The sequence below is a fragment of the Podarcis bocagei genome (genome assembly GCF_964188305.1).
Source record: "Podarcis bocagei genome assembly, chromosome: 5".
NCBI lineage: Eukaryota > Metazoa > Chordata > Lepidosauria > Squamata > Lacertidae > Podarcis > Podarcis bocagei.
Genome location: NC_138129.1, coordinates 54,085,490 through 54,101,936, shown reverse-complemented (window position 1 = coordinate 54,101,936; position 16,447 = coordinate 54,085,490). Strand labels below are relative to the sequence as shown.

At 43.2% G+C, this 16,447-nt stretch overlaps 1 protein-coding gene and 1 long non-coding RNA gene across 4 annotated transcripts in view; one reads left to right on the top strand and one right to left on the bottom strand.

The window, feature by feature from the left end:
- The window catches only part of LOC308586563, a 30,731-nt gene extending 16,331 nt beyond the window's left edge, over positions 1 to 14,400 (bottom strand). Inside the window, exons 1-3 of one of the 3 annotated variants that reach the window (XR_014007946.1) lie at positions 13,154 to 13,413; positions 10,324 to 10,401; positions 836 to 3,942 (exon numbers count right to left, since the gene is read on the bottom strand). This is a non-coding gene — a long non-coding RNA (uncharacterized lncRNA). The other 2 variants (XR_014007945.1, XR_014007947.1) reach the window with 2 other exon arrangements.
- PTCH2 (patched 2) overlaps positions 10,295 to 16,447 on the top strand; it is a 75,877-nt gene continuing 69,724 nt past the window's right edge. The window contains exons 1-3 of the mRNA XM_081193141.1: positions 10,295 to 10,419; positions 12,140 to 12,202; positions 14,900 to 15,050. The gene's annotated coding sequence lies outside the window, so the exon portion shown is untranslated. The remainder of the gene's footprint in view (positions 10,420 to 12,139; positions 12,203 to 14,899; positions 15,051 to 16,447) is intronic.

Below are 16,447 nucleotides of genomic sequence, written 5' to 3'. Positions count from 1 at the left end.
CCCTCCTCCCCCCCCCCCCCGCCATATCCTCCCTCATTGACATGCATGCTGCCTTGCACAGGGTGATATTGGTTCCTGTAAATCCAGTGAATGCTGTGTGTTGCCAACCAAGCTAGGAGCAGGGACCACACAGATTGTACTCAGTCAAAAGAACAGCTTAGCTGATCTCACTGTGATGAAAGTGCCAACTTTCTGGGTTCCAGTACCTTAAAAAAGCAAGATAGTACAAGATGATTCAGTCTTAAGGCTAACTACGCAATGTTACAAAACGATTAAATAACAGTGGGAGGAGAAGCAGTAACTGCAAGGTGATGCACAGTGAGAAAAATATTCTCTGCTAAAAATCCACTTTGATTCTGAATTAACTAGTCTCACTCAGGCATCTGCGCCTATCATCCCTAAAATTGTCAGTACAAATCACTGCAGCCCTCAAAAGGCAAGCTGAATGTTGGGGAAAGGGGGTAAAATATTTCAGAAACCATACATACATTAGCCCAGCAGTCAGTATACTGAGAATTGTTTAGGTGTCTGCTGCCTCCACCTTAAAATAATATAATAAAACTGAAAGATCTACAGAAAAACAAGGTGGTCATGAGTATGGAATGCCTTCCAAAGCAGATCAGGATTCATCTCCTTCCAAGGGAAAAAAGTGGGGGAGGATAATAGTATTTAAAATCATGAATGCCTGAGTTTTGGGATTCACTGCAAAAGGCGTGATTGTTTGCTTGCAGGACATGTTCACACTTACATAATTTTAAATTCTTAAGTATATTTGAGTGACAATAATCCAGTATCTGAATTGGCTCCATATGATCTTACTCCTTATTCATGGAAATGCACAGACACACAAGCTTTTAGAGCTGTGATCACACCATGTCAACATAATACAGCAGATAGGGCAAGGTTATATCAAGGTTTATAATTAAATGCCAGAATATACATGTATCTGAGAAAGAAGGACGTCTCACAATGATAAGGCCACAAGTAGTTGCTTTGGGGACCATACATTCAGTAAAAGCTCATGAAAGAGCCCTTCCAGGTGGGTAATTGTGTTTTTAAAATCATTTGCAAGCACTTGCTTCCTGGTAGAATATATAATATGAACTAAGCTTTGCTCATAAACCCATGAGCACTTTATCCTTAAACCACTTATGTTATCAAACCACCTTGTGCAGATGTAAACCCAAATATTTTTCAAGCTTCCACATGATGAACAGTACCTGCATATGAATGTCTTAGCCCAGGCTATCTGCAATACCCTATTATTTCATATGAACCTGCCCAGGCCCTGAGATCTTCAGGGGGAGGCCATTCTCTCAGTCCCACCACCCTCACAGATGTGCAGGAGAGGGCCTTCTTGGTGGCTGCTCCCTGACTTTGGAATTCTCTTCCTGGAATAAGTTAGACTGGCTCCTTCCCTGTTGTCCTCTTCCTTTTTATTCCAACAGGCCTTTAGGAACTGCCTGTTTTTAAGGAAAGAGCTGCTGCTGTGATGTTTTTATTGTTGTTATTCATATTTTATATTATTGATTAATTACTTTTTAATGATTTCTGTGTTTTTAGCTTTTCTGTTTTAGCTGTATTTTGCACTTTTTTTGTAAGCCACCTTAAGTCCCAAGCCAGGGAAAAGGTGAGATATGAAGAAGAAGAAGAAGAAGAAGAAGAAGAAGAAGAAGAAGAAGAAGAAGAAGAAGAAGAAGAAGAAGAAGAAGAAGAAGAAGAAGAAGAAGAAGAAGAAGAAGAACAACAACAACAACAACAACAACAGATGTTACAGTGGATATCAAAGGAAAATATACCACAGGCTAGCCATTTAGTGAACCAACTCCTGTTGTTTATCTTAAATTTTTGGCAAGCTTTGGCTTACCTCGGGGCATATATTACCATTCCTTTACTATCTTAGAGTGTATCCTGACCACTCAGAAGGTTTTTGTTCTGTTGTTAGTATTCACCTGACGATGGAGCACGCAGTACACCATTTCCTGTGCTTTGTCACTGTTTGCCTTACCTTTGCTGATTTTGGCAGAAACTGAAAGCTTGAGTGCTTTATGTCACTGTTTTACAGTTCCACATTTAGTCACCTCTTTTAGGTTCATTGCATCAAAAACTGCTAGCACTTACTACCCTAAACTTTGTTATTCATTCCTTTAATTTATTTAATTAATTTGTATACTGCCCTTCATCTGAAAAGCTCAGGGTGGTTCATAGCATAAAAATACAAAATAAAAACACATAATAAAAACAACAACAAAGCAAAGCAATAAACCCCCTGCGTAAGAATACCGAGACTATGCAGTGATTATGGATTCCATGAAACCAAGGGAATGTTTTTTTTAATGGATGGAGGACAGGAGAGAAATGGTAAACCCGAGTCCAGTTTAAAATCTCTTAAGCCTCTTGAAGGTTAAATATTGATCTAAATGTGAATATTACTATACTAGCATAGACATTGTAAAAGAAGCTCCAGTGGAGTGGTATGCATCTAACCCTTTAGACAAAATAGTTTTATTTAAAACAACACGCATGTCCTGTCAACCACAATTCAAAATACAATTCCAGGATCATGGTGCAAAATACAAGTTCTTGAACTTTTGTGTCAGAAAGAGGCTCTTCGCTTCTTAAAATGTTTGTTTCACAGGAATCTGACTAGCAGAACTCTTAAATTGCACATCTAAGCCTGGTTGTTTGGTCTCTGCTACCAGATATTGGCCCAGAGGAATATTAGTTCATTTTCATTAGACAAAGTGATAAACATGATCCTGATCTTTTTTTCCCCTAAGGGGAGCAGCATTTTTTTCCCCATTTAACACAGGAGAATCAAAATTATAAGCCTACCCTGCCCATTCCTTCATAAATTAAAAATAACCACATTAAAGAACTGGCTCCAAATGGAAAGATGTGAAGCAGCAGCTGTCTAAGATGAAAGGCTGCCTGTCTCTCCACATGCAGCCCTGTGCAGCTCTTTGGTCCTCCTATATGGCCCAAGTTAACCCTGCATCTAAGTCCTTATGAACTGCTCCAGCATCTAATGTCACATTACACTTGTGGAAAAGAATGCAGAAGGGTAACTTTGTTCCACAAATACCCAGAGAAAACTTCAGCACCCCCTTATCTTTTTAAAATGTAACTAGCGATAGAACTCAAGGTACCAACATATTGGACTATTCTGGGACATCCTGTGAGGAGGTTAAAAAACAAAAGCATGCCCACATAGTCAAGGCATTTAGATTTATGTCTACATAGCACTGATATTGCCAGAAATTGTGAGATCTATCTAAAGTTCAGGTTAGTGGATTGGGCAGAAGTCTGCAGAACGCAACCTCCATTTAAAAAAAACTTAACATTTTAGTTTAAAAAATAGAGAATCTCATTCCTTGCCCCTTTGTGTTATTCTACTGTAACCCAATGTTGCTCTACTTCATACATAGCCAGATAACCCAGATCATATTCTGATTCATTCTATAACTTTGGGGTCTGCTAAGTACAAAATGTGCATTGCTTGCATTTGCTGGAAATGGTTCTCATGCATTTAAGCCTGTGTATTCGCATAGAAGCAGCAGTTGGGAAAAGATCAACCTTTCCCACTCTCCTAAGTGAATTTACTGAGAAAATCACAAGGGTGTGGTAAAATCACAAAGGTGTGCTGATCTTAGGTGACACAATATGTCTGTCTTTTGTATGCAAGTATCCTGAATACAAAATGTAAATTGAGGAGTTGCCATCGTAGTTTTTTGCAAGGTCTATGTTCCCATGATAACTCCCCATATCTATATCAGATGTTATCTCCTTGTCTTCATAATCCTGTTTTGCTTAGTGTTGTGAGATGGGATGGGAAGCCTCAATGAGCAGATTAGAACTGAGGTCCTCAATTCAAGTTTTCTGCTGCTTGCAAGTGCTACTGACTGCTGGAGGAACCGGCTTTTCCTTTTTGCCTTTTATGACCTGCAGGTGTTTGGGGCAAGATAAAAGTAGATTATCAAAGCACAGATTTGCTCTTGATGTAGTCACTGTGTGTGGCAGCAGTGCAATTATGAATAATTCCAAATAATGGTTCCTCTAGAAATCACAAGATAGCTGATTTAATTTAACCCTCTAGTGATCTGGCAGTGAGATTCTGGGGTCTGCTCTGAACAAGGCTCACCTTACACATCCTTCCAGTAACAGAGGTGCTTCCTCTGGGTTCATGCTAATGTAGTTGTGTTTTATAGCAGGCACCCTTCACACGGCTAGTTCCTGCTCCCTTGCATCCTAGCAGCCGCTTGCCTCAATCCTCTTCTAAGTGGAAACCATCAGCTCTTGAGTCCCTACAACTGCACAGATCTCTGCAAGGCAGTGGCTTCTCTAGTGGGCTGCTCTTGTACTGTAGTTATATCTTGTCTTTATCATTTTACTTATTGTGACCTATTTCCATCTTAAGCCATGATATGCCGTAGTTCACAGTACCTCCTTCAAAAAGCCCTGGGGCTCAAGCAGCCCCCCCCAAAAAAACACCTTCAGTTTCCAATATGCCTGTTGTACATTCTTGTAACACACACACACACACACACAGAGAGAGAGAGAGAGAGAGAGAGAGAGAGAGAGAGAGAGAGAGAGAGAGATCATTTTGAAGTTGGTGGAGCTACAAATGTGACCAACAGGTCCAATTTAAACATGGAATTATATGGCCACATTAAACTTAAAGAGCTCACACTTTGCTATCAACACACATGACTAGCACCACATTTCCTTTGGCACAAAGTGCCATGCAGGCAAATGAGTATCAAAAGAGGCAACAGCCACATCTTTACCTCTTTTTCCCTTTCCCGTTCTCATCCCTGCAGATCTGCATGAGGCCAAGTTTGAAAATGTGTCAATTACATGTGGCTGTACTCTTAAAATAGGCAGGATGAGGGCTACAAGACTACCAATGCCACATCAGGTGTTTCGTCTTCAAGCATCATCTAGAAAAGCACTCTGCACTGTGGTAAAAAATAGCTTGGCCCAAACGGACACACTTTTCTAGTGTAATGGGGTTTCCAGCTGTGGGGAAATCTCACGGATTGCTTGATTCCCCCAAAAGACCTGTAGACTGGCCGTCAGAGCCTAAAGGTAGAGATCTCTCATCGGGGCCCAGGAGAGGGGAGGTGGCCTCTAGTGCCAGTGGGTCCACACAGGATGGTGCAGGGAGCAGACCCATCTCCTCCCCTGTTTCATCCTTTTATTTTCATGGAACTGAAACTTTTTATCATCTGCGCTGCCCTTTCAGTAGTATCTAGTTTCTTGACATACATCTCAAAATGTGATTATAAGACCTGGAGACTTATGCGTTCAGTTCTCTTCAGGGAAGTATTTCTTTCATTAGAAATGTACCCTGTAACTGCATTTGCATTGCATTTACAAGCCAACGGAGAAGAATTGTTCTCCAAATGCTGTGAGGCTCAAGAGACTCCAACATTTTTATAATAAAATCAACCATATCTTTGTTCTGGTGTGTCATATGCAGCCTGTGTGTTCTGATAGATATGCCAGCCTATCTTGTGGCAGGCCAGTTTAGCAATGTAATATTATCAGAGTCCCATTTTTGTCAGACCAGTTATGAATGTGCTGGCTGAGATTCCTGTTAGGAATAGTGAAGATACAATAGCTACTCTGCTTTCTGGCAGGAGGGGCAGGGGAACATGGCAGATTGTGCATTTATCACTCTGTCTCTGGAGATGCCCATTTTCCAGCCTGGAAAACTAGATGACAATTTAAAAAATCTTGTTTGAACACAGCAGCAAACTCTAGATGTAATTTTAAAGCTAGATGTAAAACAAATCTTACCAATGTGCTTTTGGCCCTGCTGGGTGTGTGGCCAAAACCAGCGGCGTTGCCAATTAATCGGTGTAATTTTGCTATGAGTGAATACCTTTTCCTAAACACACTAATTGCTGGGAAGATATTATTTTCTTCATCTTAATGACCTGCAGGGTTGTTATAGCTGAAGGTCTAGAAATCTGCATAGCTTCTATTATATCCCAAGGCACTGAGCTTTCTAGCACGGGATCTACAAAACATTATGCACATTACGCATATCTAAGCAAATTTGCAGCATCAATTACAAAATTCACATGCTTTGTTTCAGACCTTGAGTTACAAGGTTTAGTGCAGATATCCATATACACATGAATACATGCAGCCATACATTTATACCAACTCTAATTAAGCTGCCAACCCAGAGTGGTAGCCTTTCAAACATATCCCAGGAACTACATTTAGGAACGTAGGAAGTTGCCTAGCACTTAGTCAGGCCATGGAGCCATCTAGATCCTTATTATCCACCCTGACAAGCAGCAGCTCATAAGGTTTACCAGTGGGGTCCCTTCCAGTCCTATGTGGGAATGCTGGGGATTAAACCTGGAACCCTTTACATCCAAAGCTGAGGCTCTACCACTGAGTTATGGCCCAGGGCCATTTAAGTCAACGTGCACAACAGCCAAGTGGGATAGCTCAATTGATACAGCATGAGGCTCTTACTTTCAGGGTTGTGGGTTCAAGCCCCACGTTGGGCAAAAGATCCCTGCACTGCAGAGGGTTCGACTTGATGGTCATCATGGTCCCTTCCAACTCTACAGTTTTATTAAGTCAGTGTGCACAGCAGCTTCAGACAAGGGACACATGCAGGTATCCAGTGTCCCAGCTCTACAAATGCAGTACACTAGGGAGCTCAGAGCCTGCTCCAGCCCAGAAGAAGGGCATATGTGCTCAGCATTTCTTGGGAGAGCTTGGACAGTAGATGTTTTTGGACTTAACTGCTTTCCCTGCTCCCTGGCCAGAAGTACAAGAAAGCGGCCTTGAGGAAATGGCTCTGGCATGATATGTGTGTGTCTATGTGAGGGTGCACACCAGTTTCTGACCCCTTGCTGTCATTTAGAAGAAGAGGAGTTTGGATTTGATATCCTGCTTTATCACTACCCGAAGGAATATCAAAGCAGCTAACATTCTCCTTTCCCTTCCTCCCCCACAACAAACACTCTGTGAGGTGAGTGGGGCTGAGAGACTTCAAAGAAGTGTGACTAGCCCAAGGTCACCCAGCAGCTGCATGTGGAGGTTCACTAGATTACAAGTCTATCGCTCTTAACCACTACACCACACTACAACACAGCTGCCAAACCAAAGTTCAAACAGAGGCTTCTTCTGCCATTGTCAGGCTCTCAAGAGAGGAAGCACCTGTATATACTCCTCTTCCCCAGTGCTGGTAACTCCAGTTAAGGAGTGCGGCTAATCCTGAAGTAGCAGGGTTTTACTTCATCTCCCAGGTTTGGCTTGCTGTTCTCATGAGAGGTACAAATATTTATACATCAACAGACTATGTCCACACATGTGAGTACTTGGTAGGTATACCTGAGGAGGAATGACACTCTCCACTTTTCAGAACACTGTCTCTTAACATCCCTCTGATTAATCTGCCTTTGAGAATACAGGTTACCTCCACATATGAGTGGCAGTGGGTCGAGAAATAACTGTTGCAGGCACAGCAGACCAGTGGATAGGCAAAGCTCATAAACAGATAGTGTGTTAAGGCAAACTTCGGGTTTATAAGGTACCAGAATTTCTGGGTGCCACATCAACTGGGATGCTTAAGGCTGTTTCAGTGCTGACCATTAAGATAAGAAAGCAAGGAGCTTGTGAGGCCTGCACTTGAGGGCAGCTGAGGAGCCTGCCATTGGGCCTTTATCATTCAAGGAAAACTGGAGGGGTTAGGGGATTTTCTTGGCTTTTGTATTTTAGCGGAAAGTAAAAGATCTGCCCCCTGGTTCCTTGCCCCCACCCCCCTTCCGCCCCCCACCTCAAGGAAAAGGACTAGCGTCTGGCCTTGTATGCATAAGCTAATCCTTTGTGCAACATCTAAATGGTTAATTGTGTTTGAGGAAGACGTACAGGCAAATGGGGGGGGGGGGAGACCACCCAGCATGAAACAGACAAGAAAGAGCAATCTTTGCAATGTTTAACCAGGGAGAGAGCAAAGTTGTTTAAAAATATTTAATTTACAACATTCCACTCTGCTGATTATAAGCCAGGCAGCCAAGAAAACGCCACTGCGTGTGGGGAACCATCCAGGAAGTTTGCAACAAATTCCTTGGATTGTTTTTAATCTTCCTCTGTCAAGCGCTTTTTAACCCAACCACTGCTACACTTAGGTTGCCAGAGGCCAGTAAAATAAGAGCCCATGCCTTCCTTCTCAAGAATTGTGTTTTTATTTTATTTTAAGGAAGCCAGAGCAGAGAGGGAGCAAACAGAACAGACTATATCTATCATCTATCTATCTATCACCTATCTATCTATCATCTATCTATCTATCTATCTATCTATCTATCTATCTATCTATCATCTATCTATCTATCACATTTATATTCTGCCTTTTTAACAGAGAGGTAAAGGTAGTGTTCATGGTTCTCCCCCCATTTCATTTAATCCTCACAACAACCCTGTGAGGTAGGTTAGGCTGAAAGGCAGTGACTTGCCCAAGTTCCCCCAGTGAGCTTTTCATAACACTTTTGGCCAAATGTCTGTATCGCTTCACTAGCTGAACGAAAAGACTCTGCATCTTCTTTGGCCCTAAAGTGCCAGTTCTGTTACCTTTGCAATGTAATATCATGGTAGCGCCTGTCATGCTCAAGTCCGATGGTAGAGTTACTGCCTTTCCACTCATTTCTACATCGGCAGGTTTTTGGACTTCTAGAGTGGTAAACTGTGTCACTGCTGATATGTATATGTGCATGTATTAATATATGGATGGATAGCCAGTGTAGTGCAGTGTTTAGAAAAGCAATAGCCAGCATCATGATCTCTTGAGGTTTTGGACTACAACTCCCATCAGCCACAGCTAGCAGTGATGAGAATTGGAGGGCACATTGGCTACTCCTGGATAAGAGTGTCAGACTAGGACCAAGAAGACCCATGTTCAAATCCCTGCTTTGGAAAGGAGCTCACTGGGTGTCTTTGGGCCAATCATTATCTTTCAACCTAATCTTCCTTACAGGGTGATTGTAAAGATGAAGTAGGACAAGTTTGTTTGTTTGTTTGATTGATTGATTGATTGATTGAATATTTATATACCACTGTATGATAAAGATATATCACAGTGGTTTATAATAATATAAAATCATAAAACTAAACAAAAAAATCATAAAGTTAAAAGCAAGTTAAAAGCAAAAAAGGAATTAAAAACAAACATCAATAATACTTATGCTGCCCTGATAATCCTGGATAATGTACTCTACCCAGAGGTAGGCTCACTCAGTCAGATCCGTTCACACATTGCAATCATAATGCTCCCATATTCTGCTGAAGGCAGAAGAGAAGACCTTGTGGCCAGTGGCTTTATTCAAGGCCACAGCCGGCCCTGCCATTAGGCAAAGGGAGCTGCCTTGAGAGGCAGCTGCTGAGTGCTGGGGGCGGGGAGCAGAGGCAGCAGCCCCTTCCAACCAAGGTAATTCGCCTCTGTTGAACAGCAGAGTGATATATGTGCCTCATATCCTACTCTATTCTTCCAAAAACTAGCCTGCTGTCTTCAATGGGACATTGTCATGTTGTTAGTGATGAAATACAAATTTAGTTGCCTGCCTGCTTGATTTCTGAATGTTGAATGATGGGTGCCATCTTGTCCTTGGCTTCATGCAGTAAGGCCGCACCCTGAAGGTCAAAGATGCCCAAGCAAGATCTGATTGGCATAGGGTGTAGGCGGGGTGGGTGGGGAAAGATTGGCAAAACACAGTTTTGATAACAGATTTAATAGAACGATCACTCTGCCAAACAGAGAATGAAGCAAGATGTCTCATTCATTTCCTTGTCTCTACTTTTCTTCACATCCATACTGTACATTGAAAACACTCCTGTGCTACTTTAACAGTCATGGCCTACCCCCGCCCCCCAAATCCTGGGAACTGTAGTTGTTAAGGGTGCTGGGAATTGTTGCTTTATAAAGGGTCTCCTAATAACACTCAGCACCAACAAACTTGCAGTACCCAGAATTCTTCAGGGAGAGGCCATGACTGCTATAAGAGTGCTTTCCATATATGGTGAAGATGTGATTTCTGTCTCTCTCATCTAAGTAGAGGATTGTGGGAGAATCACTAACTTTCTTTCAGAAGCAGACAAAAGAGAAAAACTAGGAATAATAGGCTTACATGTGATGTAAATGGAGTGTGGTGAGTAGACAAAACGGAAAGTATTTATTTTACTGCCTTTATATCCCATCTTTGCTCCAAAGAAATTTTCCATTGCATCTACCTTTACCAGGCCAAGTCTAAGGTTATGATATTGGCATACATAGGAACCTGCCTTATACAGAGGGAGACTGACCTGCTGTCCAAAGGGAATGCCCATTGGAATGCCCTTTGATCCATCAGTTCCATGGGGGATACACTCAGATGGGAGCCCCTGTTGAAGACAAAACAGGTAAAGTGTGTCAACTCCAAACTGAGCTTTGGCCCTTGGTACAGAGCCAGACCCCAAACCTTACATTTCTTTCTCCAGAGAATATAGTCCCAGAAGCCATTAGAGCAGCAGCAACTACTCCTTCTTAGTGAGTTGTGCCTTGCCTCTCTCAGTGCCGGGGTCCCCTCAAATGATATCTGCCATAGGCACCAGAAGTTCAGTCTTGTCCAAGTGAGTTTGGTCAGCTTGTGGGGTCTATGGCAGCCCAATAACTTCTTTCCCGGAGCTCTGAGGCTTTGGGGAGTAAAAGGTCCAGCAGTCCTCTGGCTGGTCACTCCTTAGGACATCCTCATTTGACTTTTAACCCAGTGTGGTGTAGTGGTTAAGAGCGGTAGTCTCGTAATCTGGGCAACCGGGTTCGCATCTCCGCTCCTCCACATGCAGCTGCTGGGTGACATTGGGCCAGTCACACTTCTTTGAAGTCTCTCAGCTCCACTCACCTCACAGAGTGTTTGTTGTGGGCGAGGAAGGGAAAGAAGAATGTTAACCGCTTTGAGACTCCTTAAAGGGAGTGAAAGGCGGGATATCAAATCCAAACTCTTCTTCTTCTTTTTTAACCTGTGTCTTTCCTGATGAAGGCTCAACTATATTTTTACTTCTTCACAAATTGTTTCTGGCATTAGACATCTGTGTATGTTGCAGTTGGGATTTGTGATCTGTATTTTAACCTATTTTGCATTTTATGGAATGGTTTTATTGTGCCCCAGTTAGACACATCATTTTGAGTCGTAAGTAGGTAGGTAAATAAATAAATATATGTTGGTTTTATTCCATACCCATTCATTCCTTCTCTGTAGGTCAGAAACTCTTTGCTTCCCTCCCAGACCCACTGTAGAGATAACTTATCCCAGTTCCTGCTGTTCCACAAAACTGACAAGAACCTAGATATGCAGTGCCGTTCACAAGGCTAGCTTCCAGTTGTGAGTTAGGGTATCTCAGGGAATGATACCTACCAATTCCTAAAGTGCTTCCTGAATGTGTGCTAAATCACTGGGCATAATGATGGAAGAGGAGTGAATACAAAACGGGGTATAAGCAGCTTGAACCACTGTACCACCACACAGTAGAATAAAATTCAGACATGGTTGTGATGTGGGTTTAGAGGGTAAACAGACAACATACATTAATGACAGGTCTCCAATCTATTGCTTCTCCAAGTAGGTCCAAAACCCTGGCAGTCTGCTGCCAGTCAATGGGCCCTTTCATATGCTAGTGCATGCTGCTAAATCGCTGCCCTCCTGAAGCTGGGAGCAACAAACCACAAGCCTTCGCTTCCCATGGCATATGAACCAGCACTCATGGTTTGTTCAAAACACGATTTGAAAGCAATGAACAAACCTTGGTTAACCATTGTGGTATGTTTGGAGCAGGGGGCAAACCCACAAGTGCTGCTTCAGATGCCATAGTAAGCCAAGTCTTGTTTGTTCCTCCCAGTTTGAGGAAGCGTGGAGTAAAATGGGAGTGATTCAGCAGCATGGACTAGCACTCTGCTTGTTCACAGTAAGCCATGGTTTGTGGCTTTCTGCAACATGCAGACAGGACCACTGACTGGTAGCAGTTCTCCATGTTTGTGGCTGACCATGAGGCATGAGCACAGCCAGTGTAATGGAGACAATGAGTCAGGTGGACAAATGGGTATGTCATATGGCACCTTCCTATACATCTTTCAGTGTTCTTGTAGAGGCCTGTTCTGCTGTTTGCCTTGTCGAAGGGTCATCTCAAGCTAATTGCTGTCACAGGCAAGGTACGTGGAGAGACCATTCATGTGACATAGTAAGGACTTTGTTAGGTTATTCTGTAAGCCCCATGAGTTGTTTAATGACTGACACTAAGCAAGAGATTTGTTCTTCTTTGTTTGACTTTCTGAGCCAGGCCTTTAGGTCCCTCTTAGTCTTAGACATAGAGAGCAGCCTTAGGAGCATGATAGACTGGGCAGAGATAGCAACGTGGCTTTCAAGAATACTCTGCTTGTGTCTGAATTCTGTTCTGCCTGAGCTAACTTTATAAAGACTTTTTGGCTGCTGATGTGAGAGGGTTTGGTTTGTCAACTCTAAACATTCTGATCAGAGCTGTTGTCATGGTAGGAGTCTGGATACCTCAGGCAAATTTGGGGCTTCATTCCTGAATTTCCTTTTTCTTTCCTTCTTCACCCTTCTCCCTTCCCCTCAAAGTCTCTAGGCAATTTACACATGCAGATAGAAGGGCAGGCAAAATTCTACGCAATTCCTCACTAATTAGTAATACCATTATTTATTTATTATATATTTGTTTATATTTGTCAGATGCCTCATAAATAAGTTCTCCGGACATAATGCAAATAAATGAAAAGCATAATAGCAACATAAAAAATCAGACTGTAACTTAAACATCTAGCCAAAAGAACAACAAAATAAAATACAATACAACTCCACAGGAGCTAAAAAACAACCGGCAAATACAGTATAGAAGTACATAAAGACCACTAAGACTATCACAGGGACTAAAAAGAAAACCAAACACATGATATTAAATGGCTTGAGAGAACAGAAAAGTCTTAAGCCTGATGCCAAAAAGAGAACATGGATGCCAGAGAAGGCAAACTTCCGCAGGGAACACTTTCTGCCACTGAAAAGACCCTCTCTCTCCCTCTCATGACCACCCTCACAACTTTGGGTTGAGGGGGCACCTGGAAAAGGGCACCCATAGATGAGCTCACCATATAGACAGAAAGAGGCGTCCCTTCAAGTCCCAAGGCTTGTGTAGGCCTTTTAGGCCAAAACCAGCACTTTGAATTAGGAGACAGTGAGGATGAGAAAAGTGTGATATATTATGTTCATAAAGTCTGGTCCCAATTAACACTCTCACAGCCATATTTGGCATCTGCTGAAGCTTCCCGACTGACTCCAGAGACACACAGCCCCACCCACAAACACATTCTAATAATCCAAATGAGAAGCTACCAACGCACGAAAGCTTTCACACACACACCTATATTTGCGTCAATCCTCATCCCTCAGACTTTTGCCTGTGGGTAGGATCCCAATGATAAGTGGCATAATTCAGGATGCTCCATCTTGACTAGTTCTTTTCCTTGCTTCACCTGAATGTTTTCAGGCCTGAGACTTCTCAGTGCCTGGATTCTAGTTGGTCCTCCACAGGTCTGAAGCAATCCCTGGCCTTGCCATCCTAGCCAACAGGCAAATAACTTGGATTCCCAGCTGAACCACTGCCCTTTCCTCAGGCATTTTGTTGGTGAGCTGCTCATTCACAGAGATTGCCAGCAGCTCTGTGTGTGTGCGTGTTGTGGATCCTGGCTGCAAGTTGTGTAGCTGAGCTCAGTTTGTGTAGTGGTAACCTTGCCTGACACTGTCGATTGCTTGCTTGGCAGCCTTTAAAAGTGTTTTCCTTCTGTTAATTAACTCCTGGTGGGAGTTTCTAGCAGTGGCCTATTAAGAGCAGGGAGCACTGGGACACTGGCGAACCGCAGTGGGTTTGGCCTGCTCTCTTCTTCATGGCTGAGAAGGCCTGAGGTGAGTGCTGGGCAGCTTGTGATGATGCAGCCAACTCCAGTAGTTACTAGGTAGAAGAAGGCTTGGAATAAAGGGGTTTCTGTCCAGGTGCCAAGGTTACAACCACCTTGCCAGCCAACCCAAACCTTCACGCTTCCCATGACGCAAGAGCCTGAGCCAATTTAGTTCCCCCCTGTTCAGCATGGAATCACAGAGGTTTGTTTCTTCACTGTGAACGCATCAGAAAGAGCATGGCTAGCGGAGGCCCAACTCTGCCATCACTCCCCTGATGTCTCCTCTGCTCGGCAGCCACAGCACCTATTGTACACATATACACACTGCTGCCCCCAGTGAGACTCTTATATGGGGGCTTTTCATATAACCACAGGAAGCTGCATTGTATTGAGTCAGATCATAGGTCCATCTGTCTAAACCTTGTCTACGCTGCCTGGCTCTCCAGTGTTGTAAATAAAAATATGCCCACCAGAATTTCAGACAGTGTTTACCATAACTTCCAGGCTTACCTTACAAATTTCTCCTTTCTTTTGCTTTAGGTCAATACTCTCCTCCCAGCATCTCTCCAAACTGAAAGGAGATAAATCACCATCTTGTAATTTATTCTACAATGTCCTAGGGTGGGAAGGGGAGGGGGAGGTAGCCTCTCCCACTTTCATTTTCACTCTTACTCTACCTCCTTCAAAGGGGGGGGGTTTCTAATTGCCATAGTCAAATAGCTGTCTTTGATTCCTGCATCACACTTTTCTAGCACAGGAACTTTCTTCTTCCTTTTGCTATCATCATGTGTTTATTTGTATGACACTGTTCCACAAAACTGTACCCAAAGTGGCTCACAACATAGCAAATGAACACAAGTATAAGAATTCCAAAAACACATAATCAGCCTTTGATCTTTTGGCAACCTACTTAATTTTTGATTCATTGCTGTCTTGCAGCCAGACATGATGCAGAGATACATGGCCAGTTTCCAGTAATGCCCAGCAGGAAACTTCCCAATTTGTGACCTCTAACCTTCAGCTGTTTCTGCGATTCCACCATGCTGCCAGGCTCCATCCAAGTTTCTGAATGAAAATTCCAAATAGCATGGTAAGGCAAATTTTCATATCAGTTTCTTGTATAATATTCCTTCATGAGCATATTTTATGTTCATAGGTGGTCCCAGCTCATTTATTACCTAGGGCTGAATGAGGTTCAGAATATATCTAATGGTGGCCAGCAGCTTCCCCTAGTGGGAGTGCCAATGGGCTCTCACATGCATGGGCCCAGACATCATTCAGCCCCCAAGATACATCTTTATAGCACTCAACCAATGTCTCCAGCTGTCTTACTGATTTTTCCTGCAGAGAAAAAGACCCTTGCCAAGCTGACCAGAAGCAGGGTAATTCTGGAGGGCCAGGGGCCAAATGGCTCCTCCCCCTTGCTTGCATGCCACAAAAGCAGCCCCTCACCCCACAGATCTCTCTCCACAAAAGGTGGCCAGTGGAGCTTGGATGGAGACAGAGCCATGAGAAGAAGAAGAAGAAGAAGAAGAAGAAGAAGAAGAAGAAGAAGAAGAAGAAGAAGAAGAAGAAGAAGAAGGCGGAGGCTGGGTGGATTTGTAGCTTTTGCTTGAGAAGGAGGGAATTCCTGCTCCTTCCTTACTGCCATCACTGGAGCCAATTGCCTTGTCACCACTTCCAGAGACAGCTGTAGATCCATTCCAGCCTTTTTATTCTGCTTGCATCTCTCTTTGTCTGCTTCCCTTGACCCCCAGTTTTTTAAAAACATTAGGGTGTGTGTGAGCACACCCCCTTTGCATGTCTATCCCTAACCCAGGGACAAATCCTGACCAGGTTGAAGTCAGGCTGCCTAGTCATCAATGAAGATGGGTCTGCTATTGCTCTGTACTGCCGTGTATCCAGGCCATCAGAATAATCCCTTTTCCACCTCTGCCAGGGACTCTGATGTCACAGCCACTTAGTCTGATCTGCAAACATCGTGGGCTGACACCTTGTTAAACACTCACAGGAGGTCGTGCTTCCAGGCCTTTTCCTGACCTGCTTTCTTTTTGCCCGCTGCAAAGTTTCAGTTGGCAGGCACTTCCCTTGCACTATTAGGTGTCATTCGAGGAACAAGGCACCCAGATCACTTACAAATTAATTTGGAGTTAAAACTACAGAAAATTAGGAACATGTTGCTTTGCAGACTTGGCTAGCTCTCAAGATAAATACATGGAAAACTCCTTCATTTGTAACTTTGCTCTGTGAAAAGGGGGGGGGGGAGTCACAAGCATTCCTGCTTCCTGTCTCTTAACTGTTGTCAAGGCCTTCAACAGCTGTTTAATGGTCTGAGGCCTTACTTCCCAAGGAAAACTGAAGCAAACAAACAAAGGATTGGAATTATTTTCCTTAGGGCCAAATTAAGCTAAATAAAACTGATGAAGCACACAATCTGAAACCCTTGTCAACCATTAGTTTTGCAGGAGAGTCGCCTTGAGGAGCTGG